At 28.8% G+C, this 14,783-nt stretch overlaps 1 protein-coding gene across 4 annotated transcripts in view; it reads left to right on the top strand.

Moving 5' to 3' along the window:
* LOC123305288 (tensin-1) overlaps positions 1-14,783 on the top strand; it is an 832,583-nt gene that overhangs the window by 403,563 nt on the left and 414,237 nt on the right. The gene's annotated exons all lie outside the window — the stretch shown is intronic.

Here is a 14,783-nt window from a genome sequence, read left to right as displayed (position 1 = left end):
CTATTGCTATTTGGTTACCAAAAACAATTATCAAACTTTATCAAACGTTTAAAAAAACGTTATATTGTTTTTACTATGATAATTTTTAAATTTTTCAACGTACTCGAAATCTACGAAATGGTATGGAAACAAATTTTTGACTTTAAATTATTTTTAATTTCATTTTTTGAAATTATGCATTATTTCAAAACGGCCATTCATGAAACACATTAGCAAATATTCAAATAAGCTCGAGTAAAAGGGCACGCAAATGGATAAAGCAAAGTAGCTCACAAAGAAACGTGACAAGAAGGTAGAGTCTATGAAAACGTTACATTTGATGATTACCAATTTCAAAACAAATTTTTTATGGTGACAGTTCCCAGGCCGTAAATTGGATCGAGACACCACTCACATGAATTGTTAGAAGGTTTCCAAAGATATAAATCAATTTAGAGCCTATTTGAATAATTCTTAGTCCCGATTACTTTGAACGAGTAAATGATTTATACTAACTAAACAAAACAAAACTGACAAATAGCATCGGGATTTAAGAATCGGGATGTTTTAGGGTGAGAAAGACTATTAAGCAAAAGTTTAAAGAACATCAAATTCGAACTCTTTAATCGAATCGGTTTTAAATTAAAGATAAATAACTAACCCTATGCGATTTATCGTTATACCTCAAAGTAAACGTGAATTGTTGTTAGCAATTAAGATTATGTGACTTACGCACTATCTAAGGGGCTATAGAGGCTTTGTCTATGTATTCAAAAATTTAAAAAACTTCTTATTCGTGTAATCTATAATTTGACTCTGCAAAAATAATTTAACATGAAACCTAAAGATAATAAAATAATATTTTATAGGGAGATAGTGGTGGCCCTTTAATTAAATATGATTCTAACGGTACACCAGTACAAGTTGGTATTGTAAGTTTTGGTCCATATAAAAATGAAGAAGAAACTTTGTGTGCGGCTGGTGTTCCTACAGGATACGTACGTGTTGCATATTATCGTCAATGGATTCAAAAGAAAATGGGAGTGTTTGATTAGAAAATCCCGCAGTAATTATAAGTAATTTAATAATTGTAATCATCTTTCATATAATAAATAAATAAATAAAATACTGGAATTTTTATTGTCTATTATTAATCTCAATATCTTTAACAATTGCCGTCAATAAAAAAAAAAAAAGATTAAATCCTTATTGAATTTGCGTGAATATATTATCATTAGGATTATTTACCTATATGATTGTGGATAAATTACAATATTACGCGTAAAAATTTGTTTGTCAGGACATTTTTGTAGAAAAAAATGTATAACACCTTATATCGTCCTTTTCCAAATGGATTTTAAAATCTTTAGTGGCCTCCTGCATTCAAATTTCTTTTTCATATCGTATTTTCAAATTCCATTATGAAATCAGGGGGGTTCAATATTTTGTTACAATCTTTTACATAGGGGGGGATAGGGGTTGAAAAGTCTTTCTAAATGCTTTACGTAAGTTAAGTACAGCCCCTAGTCAGCAAATAAAGAACAGTTATCGGAAATGGGTAATACATACTCCACGGCAAGATGCTATATGCAATATGCTTTTTTATATGTTTGCAAAACCAGACTATAAGAATATAACTCTTATACCAAATATTAGAACACTCAAAACCAATACTGAAATTTTATAGAAATACCATATTAAATATAAAATTATATGGATATTAAAAGTTTAATCTCTATATTTATTTATATAAAATATAATTGAACATATTTGAAGTAATTATTATCCTGTTAGTTACACTTGCAATATGCATATTAAATAACTTTGAATATATTTATCAAAGTATGCACTTTAAATGTCAGTCAGCTAGTCAGCTCATTTGAAACAAGTTAAGCGAATCATAACTCAAGAATAAACAACTTTTCATAAGATAAATGGTATAAAATTTAATATTTTTTTTATTTATTAATAGCTAAATGAAAGTAATTTTGTGATAAATCTGGTCAGTTCACAAAATTTAAAAACTTTAAAATATCGTCTTAAAAAATATTTACGTTTAAAAACATGGTAAGTCGTAAGTTGAAATTAAATGTTAAACTAATCAAATTAGTCAAAATTGTTATTTTCAATTGCATTGCTCTCACTATATTATAATTAGTTCATTATAATCAGGGAAAAACGTCAGTGATCTGCTTGAATATTTCTAAGTATTGAGAGTATTTTGAATTTTCTTGTTGGCTTAAATTAGTGCACTAAAAGTAAGTATAAAATCAGTTTTACTTTTATGCTATAAGATTCTGTCTAAATACACTCATTGTAAGTGTAAATGGTATACCTACGCAAAAAGCACCAAAAGAACGTGCAATATAGAACGACTTTTAGGGAAAGACGTTATATAATCGGCCCAAACTCGTTACTCGGGGTGCTATTTTTGGGGTGCTTAGCACGAATATTGCATTATTACAGAATTTATCATCGAGGTACCTGGGTACCTCGGAGGAAAGGAGGCGCGGAAACAATTCTGGCTTGTTCAGCGACCCAAAAACCCCCGTGTAACAAGTTTGGGATCATTTTCATCACTATTAACCGAATTATGTATTTGGTATATTTACGGCTAATTTAAAAAGCAATATAAGGATATTATTTATCGCAGCTTTGAATAATGATAATTAATTTATAACACTCGTTATTTATGAATATCTCCTGCGTATTGTAAACATCCTGTACATTAAAAAACCAGCATAAAACAAAGGTGTTGTGTATGTGAAGTACTAGAGTAGATATATCCATAATATTTATTTATGATGTTAAGGTAAATTTTTCATGATAACTGTAGGCAATACATCAGACATGGCTTTAAAATATCTATCTATATCTAGGTACATTGCTATAATATAATTATTAATATACTTATTTATATTTAATATGGATATCAATCCAACACAAACCAACATTTATATTCATATTGAGGGCCTTATGGAAGACGAGATACTTCGTCAGTGTGTTCCATATGTTAAGGAGTACGAATAACGAGTGAAATTTACAAAATTTAAAAAACCCCAATAAATTTTTCGAGAACGGAACCCTAAACTCACACTTGAAATGTGCCTGAGAACACTCTCTATTAAATTATTTTTCAAACGTAACAAAAAGAATCAAAATCGGTTCATTTAGGTGCCACGATGCCACAGACAGACAGATACAAATAGCTGCAAACTAATAACACCAGTTTTTTGGTTCGGGGGTTAAGTTAAGTTACTCATTGAAAATTTGTGAACAATTTTTATGGTTGTAAAAATGTTTCCTGTGATATAGAATTTTAATCTTGAGGTACATGACTTTTATAAAATGGTTTTCTCGTTTCAAAAAGATGTATTTTAATTATAAGTAAACTAACGACATATACACCATTTTGGCGTACTGGCTAATAAAATACTTACATGAAGAAAAGCGGCGAACCAAAAGGACGTATTTGCTTACACTATTGGTGTAATATTGATCAAACCCATGCGGAAAAGTTATTTGCAAAATATTAATAGCACAAACATCTTGTGTTTTAACTTCTCAAACTTTGCAAACAAAGTAAACTTTTCGCAAAGCATTTTTAACGTGAACCAACATAACATTATTGGCCCTATTATCCCAACAAAAACTTTGATTGCAAATACCTCCAAAAAATAATTGAAATAATAGTTTAGGTAATACTTGAAAAATAATTGTGGAGAATGAAGACTCAATAATATATAGATATTGAGAGTTCCGATTCTCGAGACTCCATTGTATTACGAACTATTAGAACAGTATAAAAAGAAATTCTCTACAAAAAAGTTACTCATCATAATTTTTGTATTCTTTACAGGACCCGGTAAAAACGCGATTGAAGATATGAAATGTAGTTTTGTAAGACGGTTATTTTAAAGTTTTTAAAAATATTGTTCGATTCGATCATATCTTTTTTAATGGATTCTATTCATCAAATTCTACATTAGGGAAAGCTCTGTTTTGGCGGATACATCCTTTTCGAATGAGGCTCTCTTTATAATATTGTAACCATTTATTATTTATATAAAGTTTACACGTTTTAAATCTATCTATACAGGCAACAAAAATTATAAATAAACACGATTTTTATTTTTATTTCAAACTATAGAGGCCTGTAATACCTACATGTGTTTGTTTGTTTTCGATTTGGTTTAATTGAAAGAAAACAGATAAATATGTAAAATATAATACCGCACACGATGTGCAGTTTAGTTGTTTTTGTTATTTGACAGGAAAAAATTATCGAAATGAAGCGCTTAAAATTTAATTTAAATTTTGAAATTTGGTTCTCTCTACTGGTGTTCGCAGAAATGCAACGTCCAAATATTATTAAAGTGTTCTTGGATAAGTTTTCTTGAAGTGAAACTTCTTTAACCACACTAAGCGATTTTTGATAGGGTTAAAACTTATGGATTTGTCAAGTGTCCAAACATACCGATATCATGTTCAGTACACCGGTTCTCTTCTGACCACGGAAGTTATGCAACGTTGAATCCATCCAACGTTGATTGCATCCATCAGTGGATGCAAGACCGCTTGAAAACACTGTGTGTTATTGCATTTTATTATTTAGTTATTATTCAGTTATTATATATTGTTTTTTATGTCGATGCTAGGTAATAATTTTAATTGTAAAATTATGGAATTTTAACTATTCATTCTCTTTTCATCGGAATTATGAATTTTATTTTTAAAGACAAAGGTTTTATTCTGCTTAAATGTTGAAGAGCCAAAGTGGCCAAGAAATCTAAGGCGCTAGTTTTTGATCGTTTGTGTACTTAGACTTAGGTTGCGGGTTCGATTCCAGGCAGCGGCAATGTGAACAGTTATAATTCATGGGGTGGGCGATAGAATCACATTAAATATGCATCTAGATAAATAAATAAAGAATAACAAATAATGATGTGGGTGGCCTCCTTTATTATAAAAATTGAAAATGATTTTATAGGAAACACGCATATATGACTAAAACTGAGGTACTTCGAACTATTGTTGATATTTTATATAGAGCGCCTTAAGCTTTTACGAATATTCATGTATGAGTGACTCTTAAAAAAGTATTTACTAATTTTTAGTACAAAAATAGCTTGTCCGTTAACAAGTATTTTTTATTTAAATTTTTAATATAAAACTAAAGCTATTGGAAAATCAATTCGTGCTTACCATAAATTTGTAATCCAAACTAAACGTGTATACAAAAATTTTATCTCGGTCGGTTGAAGATACATTGCAAGTTAAATAAAAGCTTGTAAAATATGGTTGCCCTTTGAATGTTTAGTTCATTCAGGGGTTTTGTGAATTTTTTTACTTTTATTTCTAGAAAAAACGAAAATATTGAAGTTTTTCTTAAACAAATTCTAAACATTCCTTGTAGAGATAGTTTCATGTTCCGTTTGTTTACATTCCCCTAATCTAAAATTTACTTTGTAAAATTGGGGTAGTAACATCTCAATATATTCGAATAAATTGCAATAGTTTTTTTAATTCAGGTCCTGTTTAATTGAATTTTGACTTCAAATAAAATCTTATACAACTATAAACAATAGTTAATTGTTTTTAAATTCAATTTTCAATCGGAAATACATTTAATAATATATGACGTATTTGATATATTTGTTGAAGGTCAAAATCATTCAATACGTAAAATTATTCAAGAAAAAAAACAACAAAGGTATTATTCCAACAAAAACAAATGTATTAAATTTTTTCTCAATCAATTTCAAAAATATTTTTTCAAAAGTTCAAAAAAAATTATTTTAATTGATATTTTCAATACGTATCAAAACCAATCAAGCGGAACGGGCAATGTTTAAATAATTTTGTAATAAATTTAATATATATCTAGCGAACGTATTTTTAATTTGATGACAGTATCAATGTACATACAAAAGCCAAGTGTTTGTACGTAATTGTCTTCAAAACTATTCGAAATTCAAAACTTTGTCATTTACAAAAGTTTGGTAGCAGTGCGTGTATGGAATTGGATAAAAAAAAAACGTTTTTCCGATGAATAATGGAAGCTTCTAGAAATCAAAGAAGTTTATATTTTCTTAATAAAATACGCTGTGCATATAATAATATTTAACGTTAAAATTTGTATAAACAAAATATCTAATCTGTGGGTCGTTGAAAGTACACAAATTACAAGTACAGGTTTTTTATGAAAAGCCGCAAAACAGTTCATAATATTTTCGAATAGAAGTGACAGAATAGCTTGACAGAATCGTCTGGTTTGAAATATAATTTAGACGACAGGAATATTTCATTTTGAAAAACATGATAGGCTGTTCTAGCAAATTATGGAAATAATCGGGACAACGCCGAAGACTTAGCTTAATTTATTTTTGCATGCAATAAAACCAAAGATATATTATATGCATATGCAATCGAGTGCGGCGAGACAAGGACAACAGTGGGTGTGTCTCCTGGTAAGAAAGAGAACGCCGAGCTATCGTATCATTTCCTCTATGGGGAGATACGGTATTTCTTATTTAGGGAGACGGTTGCTCCGCAGGTTCTCTTTTGCCTTTTTAACTCAGACACTATTTTTCCCATAACCACATCTCCCGAATCAGACCTTAGATTGAAATTTGGTAAAGAGCTTTCCCATTTGAGAAGTCTGGATAAGCTTAATTTGCTGGTATATTTTTCTGCTATCAATAACAGAACACCCAGTATTTAAAAATGACAGCAACATGAAAATAAAATTAAGTCAAAATAATTTTTAAGGGGCAAGTCTTTATTATACAAAAAAAAAATTCCTGAATCACTTATATGTTACAAACACTCAAGGTGCTCAACTATTCTCAATGCTTCAAAGTATCTTTAGTACAAATTAGTCATGTTTGAGTGAAACAGGAGAAAACTTATTGTCTATGTTTTAGTACTTACAATAAAAGCTTGTTTAAAAAAAAATATTTTTACATTAAGTTTTTAATTTGAAACTAAAAAACGTTTGTATATATAGACGGATAAAAGGTGATCTAGAGTTGATTGATAATTACCATAAAAATGCTAATCATAAAAATGTTTACACGGGTCATGTCGCAAATTATATTTAGCATGAAAAATCGATAGCGGAATAGACAAAAACATTTAATTAGATTTAACTGGTTTCTCTAAAATTAATTTTCTCTACATAATTATATTAAACAACAATAAAGATGAATAACATAAATAAATATTATATCACAAAATCAAAGTGTGTGTGACACAATTTGATAAAATTTTATCAAAATGAGTCTTTTATATATGAAATAATTACAATTATGAAATAAGATAAGTATTACGATAATATTCATATTTTATGACTTTTATGTACCTAAGTAATTCTAGATTTTAATTGTAAATAAAAGGTGTACTATAATACACGTATAATACCTATCATATATGTACAATTTTATCACAGAAGAATTAACGAAGGTCGCAAATGTACAGTTGTATACATAAAACTGTTTTCAACCGTACAATTGATAATTAAATAATTTTTTTAAATTCTTATAAAAATGAAATTATTATATAGTCACTGTTTACATATGAATGAGAATGAACTTATTGTGAAATGAGATTGTTTTACCCTGAAAAGTGTCGATTTTTAAATGCATAAGAGAATAAAAAAGATGATAGAAATTATAAGAAAGTAAGTCAAACATATAACCATGAAAAAAATTTTAACTTTGTCTTAAAAACTGGAATATGGTATAACAACTTACTCAGCAATAACGAATGATTTACATTGACTTCAATTTATAAAACAACATGCAAGGCCCAACTTGTAAAAATACACCAGAATAATCAATTTTTTTTTTTTTTTGCAAAAAAATTATACTTTTAATTTATTATTAAGCAAATCACCATTTACAATCAGTCTCGAGCCTACCTACATTCTCATAAAATACCCTTATTTCAGTACAAATACTCTCCAGTAAATAGCAATATCTGCCGAGAAACAGTAGAATCGGTATTCATGCATAGACATGAGTTATGGTATTATATCTTTCTCCAGTATCTTACAGAAACAAATTTTGCTTAGTATATTAGAAAACTTTTTAAGAGCTTAAGCAAATAGTAAAAAATACGATCTTTCACGGTTTTATAGAAAAATAAAAGATAAGGAGAATAACTTACAACTGCGTTTTAATATGTTACCTGTAGAGTTACCTGTTACCTGTATTTCTTTATCCACGGCAGAAAGTACGTACTTGCTACTTCTGTTGGAACGCAGAAAGTCCCACATTTATGCTTGGGTACCCAAGCATAAATGTGGGACTTTCGGCCGTAAAAAAAGTATACATCACACGAGCATGAAAGTTTTAGAGCCTTGAGCTGCGCGCCATGATGCAGGAATCTCAACCTTTCTCCAATATTCTATTTCTATCTTATTCTAGAAAAACAACTTTTGATATGTAGCCTCTATGCCAATTGCAGGTTATGACTTCACCAAGTGTTATTTTCCATTCTTTCTATTTGTAAATTTAAATCCTTTATATTTTTGTAGTTATTGATGTTATCCAAAAATTGATTTTACCCGATGTTTTGGCTCGATAACGTCTTTTGAAGCAATAAAAAATCATGGGACAAAAGCCCATTACTTGTGTTGAGTGAAGAGTGGGAAATGAGTAACGAGTAACAATGCTCTATATACTTATAACACGGAGGGCTATTGATACTGAATGACAAGTTGATCATATCGACCATACCATAGGTTATTTTGTTGTTTTCCATAACACATTATCTTTGATTATACATGTTGTAATAAAATTGCCTCAAATTGTTTGAAATTTTTTTATGTGCGTTAAATGGATGAACAGATTGTTTTACGACTGTGGTCTGGCAAGTCCTGGTGACCAAGACCAAATCCTTGTGCTCAGTTTCGATGGAGTGTTCATTTATGATAAGCTAAAATGATAGGTAAAAACCAAACCTCGAGTCTTGTTACAATCCCAAAACTAGATTATAAAATCAGTACCAATACTAAGAATAAATGTACCAAACTAAGATATTTTAGTCTTCTTGGGTTGCCCATCACTATTTTATACTATATACGAATAAAAAATATACATGTAAATTTTGTTTACCGCCGAAACACTTGATTTTATGAAAAAAATGGTTGGAGCATAAATTTTTCTCGTAAAATGGTCCGGAAAGAAGATATCGTCAAAAAACTGCTTTTCGACGCCATTTTTGCAATATAGAGACGCGTGCAGTATAGATACGAGGTAGCAAATTAAAAATTCGAAAAAAGCGCCTCAATATCAATAAAATCACCCATTTTCAAAACTCCCGACAAACTTTACAGGTAAATTTTTTTTTCAGTCAAATGACTATAGTGTACATATATGCATAAATGAAATTGATTTGATTTTGTCAAAATTAGTAAATCAAATTAGTTGATTTTTTGTAAATCTTAAAGAACTGAACATTGACACTTATATTTCAAAGAAAAACTTTTAGACTGGCAGCAGAAAGAATGGTTATTAGAGAAAATTAAAAGAAAATAGAATTTTTATCGATAAATGGGAAATTTTAATATGGGAAAAATTAAAGAATAGTTAACGTAATTTCATTTCTAATAAAAAAAATAAACTATTTTTATGTTACTTGTTTACTTCATATGTTTCTGCTATTGAATCTATTCGCCTTATAGAGAAAGCAAATGTAAAAAAAAATGAATCTATCCCACCCCACTACTAAAAATAATTACTTGTTTGCATTGAAATAGATGCTGAACTCTATTATTTAGTCTATACCAATTTAACGTTAGATAGTATCCGGCAAACAGAAATTATTACATACTACACATGTATTCTATATTATATTGTGCAAACTATAACGTATAACATAAATATAGTAGAAATTCTTCACATTCTTGTATTTTATGTTGTTTAGAGAGACAGACATGCACATCATGTTCTCTATCGCATCGGTATTCAATGAATGAGAATGGCTCTGGATGTGAGAGATATAGTTTAGTTTATGTTTTATGTATATATAAAAAATTTAATATTTATATATTACTTATTAGGAGAACATCTTATGAATTATTTTTAATTATTTAATTTTATTATATATATTGTTAGATTTACGCGGTAAATTCACTCAATTTAGTAGTTTAGTATGTTACATAGATAAATTGTTCAATGACCTTCCTCGAGTGAATATTATTATTTTTTGAATTGATATTAGTTTGTTTGTATTGGTATTATGATAACTTCTAATTATATTTTTTAATTTACTTGAAAAAAATAAAATTAAAAAAAAATTTAAAAATACTTATTTTTTTCATATCAGTGGAATTAAATGCCAAAGTTGTTTTTGAAACTATATTCCTTATCACACGACTTGTTTGTTGGTTGCGAGGTAAAACCAAAAAGAGTGCAACAATGAACAAATAAAAATGACCGCAAAATCTGACATGAAGGTTACCTAGGAAACTAATCCTTTTTTAATTGATTCAGCTTGCCATGAATTTGGGAATATGCAAAAAAATTTTACAATTTGTCAAAAATTTATGTTTTTTCATTCAAAAAAATGAGTTGTGAGTTCAGAAGTTAAACATAATAGAGATAAATTAAAGTCAGTACAAGGAAATTTTATTTTATGTCATATTAAATATCCACATCACACAAATTGTGGGGGTAATGTAGGCACATATTGGGTTGGCTATTAAATAGGAAGTATATCTTTTTTAAACTAATTTATCAAATAATTCACACCGTATAGAGTTAAAGTTGTTTAATATTTAATTATTTAAACAATAAAACAAGTATTTGACTTCTTCAGTTAATACTTAAAATTTTCCGAATTACCAATGCACTGATATGCAAACAGTAAAAACTGAAGGAAAAAAAAAAATTAAACCTAAAATTAATAACGCACTGAAATGCAAAAAGTATCGAAGGAGAGAAAAAAAAATTAAAATAAACTAAATACACTAAACCTTCAAAGTAACGTACCACAAAACTAATATTTAAAATTAATTACTAATACAGTTAATTTTGAAGGGAGCATAGTTCCTACCGTGTGTCCGACGGCACCTCTCTTTTTTATGTCTCTTTCTGAATCTCGTGTTAAAAATTCGTGAGAATATATGGCTTAAATACTTTTGTCACCACGGAATTGACCCGTCTAATTACTGTTAGAATGATGGTGCCAAAGTTATATATACACAAACAAAAATAATAATATAATTAGCATACATGTACAACAAATAAATATAGCAAATAATTAATACTCAATAAAAATATAATCGATAAAAAAATATTTTATTAATTTTCACAACTTTGTACATAGTTTTAAACTGTTTGCCATTGCACTTTTACTCACACTGCGAAATTTAGACCATATAAAATAATTGTATAACTTTTCTTAATTGCGAAATTTTCGCACCCATCTCGAAATTATCTGAATAGACTAAAATAAATTTTACTATATGGTGGTTATGTGGGATGTAAAACAGAATCACAAACTACTATTTCTAATACTAAACGTATGTAACGTGTGTGGTTGTTTCTCTCAATATCTTCCGCATCTACTACAATTTCTATTTCTGTAAGTAAAATTTCTAATTTTATATATCCGGAGAACATGAATAAAACTATCATTTCTAAACACAACGTATATGAATAGAAGTTTTAAACAATCAGATCGATTGTTGCATACATATATTTCTAATTTCTAATATTTTAAGTTTTGAAAACTACGTAGTAAGTACATTTTCAATTATAAATCTAGTTTAAATGGAAAATTGAAAAATTATGAAAATTGTAAACGAAAATTCAAGGTGTTTTTATTATATAAAATACTAGGCGAACATAATATAAAATACATATGTAACTCTAAGTGACCGAAATTCGTAACGACTTATTTTTCTTAGAAATAGTACGAAATTTCTATCTGCATTGACAGTTTTCAGATCTCAATAATGAAATTTCGTAAATATACACAATTCATTTCATAAAGAGAAAGTCATGAGTAGGTACTAGGAACAGGGCTGATAAGAATATTTTTTGAAAATCCTACTTGGTGGTCTGTATGATCCATTCATTTAAAACAAGCAGTAAGTCCAATTCTATTCTTGAGAAATATTTAGGTAGCTCAAAGTAGCTAATTAAACTACAAGGCAAGGATATTTAGAGCGGTGATAGGCCTAATGTGATTTTTTCCGATTTTGATATTACAATCTGGGAAACACGATTTCATCTCACCGAAAAGACGCGCGAGTGAATCAATAAAAGTGACATTTCTACGATATTCGATATTGAAAGTGTGGAAAAATTTGATATTTAACTGTTTCAATTGCGTCCGAAACACGTTATTCGATAAAAAAAAATGACAGCTCTTTTGGCATAACAAAGTGGAAGATTCGAAGGAATGCATATTTTTTGTACTTAGCAACTTTCAAGCCTGGGAAAATTAATTAATGTAAAGAAAGCAAAGATCTTCTAACGTCAAAGTAAGCATTGTAAATATGTAGGTATTTCAGGATTGAAACTTACCAGCGATATAGTTCAAAGTGGTTCACGACCGATTTGATGTCGTAAATTTTGTGTATGGTGTTGTAGACGTTATGGGAACAATATGACCGTAAAATCAGTCAAGAGTATACAGCTAATTTTTGTTTTTAGAAAATGGCAATACATTTTCATTTCTCAAAAAGTGTGATATACAATTAAAATGTTCTTGTTAGCCAAACCAGCACAACCAATTTTTTGGGATAAAATCGAAAAGGTTGCAGACATTTCTGTATATATAAATAACTTTGTTCTGCTGCTAGGCACATTCGTAACGGATTTCGTGTATTTACGATACCATATGTATCAACTATTTTATAAAACATATATCAATGTTAGTAGGAAAGGTATACTCTACACACGTTTTCAAACATCCGTTGATGATGTTCGTAGTAACTTTAGGTTTACTATACATAACTGAGAGAGGTACACGTGGGATATTTGTTTACGTTTTGAAATACTTTAGTATAGGTAGGTAATGTAAATACTTATACTACCCACCAACAGATCGTTTAAAAAGAATGCTGTCACGACTATAAATGTATAAAAAACACAATTCGAGTAAACATTTTATTACCTAAGTTTTATTACTGATAAGGACGAGAATAATCGAGACTAATTAATTCTTTAATAGATTTTATAAAATTTTTATTTTTTTAAACCGGAAATACCGGGCACAAAACGATTGGTTTTTATTTTATGAATTATTTTAAACGATCTAATAATTAATTACTTGGTGCATTAAAAAATGATTAATATATTAGTAATAATAATAATAATATTACATATAGATTTATTTATGCCTCCATTTTGTTGCAACACAGAATCGTGCAAGGGATTAATTTAAGCCTTTTATTATTTACAAATAAATATTATCATCTAGTGATCGAAATAAATATTACCATCTCCATTTTTAGAAGTGGTGAAGGGTTGGGAAATGCAATCCCATGTTAGAAATAATAGAAAACTTGCACTAACTGGATTACTTTGCCTTGTTTTTATGTTCTCTACATATTAGTTAATTGATAGCTTCGTTAATTTTAATTTGTAAAATTTTGCCACCAAGATATTAACTACCCGTGCTCTCTCTTTTCAGTCGTGAAAACAACTAACAAATTTTGAATCCTACACCACTTTAGCGCTAAAGACGAGCTTCGAATTTCTTAACAACAACGTTAAAGACGAATTGAACTAGTCCATATTCAACCTTTATCAATTGCTTCCGTCTTAGTGTTTTCATTACGATTTCCAAGCAAAGTTGGTGGGAAAAGATAGATAAAATTGTATAATGAAGAAGTAATGGGTTTTAAAGAGCCAAAATAGCAGATAGTAGAGTAGCGCTCGACTCTTTCGAACAAAAATAAGGGGCTTTTTAGAAAATTCAAATTCAACTTGTTTCAGTTGATTTTGAAGTAGGCTATATAATGTGTTTGATATTTCAATGAATTTTTTAGCCGAGGATGTATTACGGACAATTATTATAGATTTTAAAACACTTCCAATTTATATGTTAATCAATAATAGATTAACAAGCGCTAAATAGAATCTGGTGCGACCCTGGAGGTGCACACGAAGAACCCAATATAATAAAAAGTTATAAAAATTTAAAAAATAAAAACTCGACCGACTCGAAAAGACTCGATAGAATGCTATGAAGTCGATATCATTTTTGTTCGCACGATATCGATCAGGATAAAATATAAGAAAAATGTCGCCCGATTCGAAACGGCTCGACCGAATGTTATGAAATTCTTTTATCATAAAAAAGCGTGGGGTGCTAGATTTCCATTATTGTTAATATTTTATTGACAGATTTGATAAAGTAATTTGATTCTTTCTACTATATATTAAATTTAAGACTGAAAAACTTCCGATTTACCAAATAAACGTCTTACCTGCACCTCCACCATTTTTCTATTCAATAAATTTCTTAATTCTGAATATTCTGATTAGGATAATTGGACAAACTTCTAAAATTATTCTTTTATCATCGGTCCTTGATAAGTGTGCAAAGTTTCAATTCCATTCAACGTTTTGAAGCGGGTAGAAATCACATTCAACGATTTCGTTACATACATACCAATCTAGTAAAAGCGTGTTAAAAATAGATTTATTGTGTTACCATATGCTGAAAAAAAAGACTCCGAATTCTTTCTATGCAGAAGAAAAAAAAACGATTTTAGAAAAGTTATAGAATTTTTCTGTAAAGTTAATATTTACTGATGTTTTTCAGATTTTTTTTTTACGTAC

This window comes from Chrysoperla carnea, chromosome 1 (assembly GCF_905475395.1).
Source record: "Chrysoperla carnea chromosome 1, inChrCarn1.1, whole genome shotgun sequence".
Taxonomy (NCBI): Eukaryota; Metazoa; Arthropoda; class Insecta; order Neuroptera; family Chrysopidae; genus Chrysoperla; species Chrysoperla carnea.
This window is presented reverse-complemented; position numbering and strand designations above follow the sequence as displayed.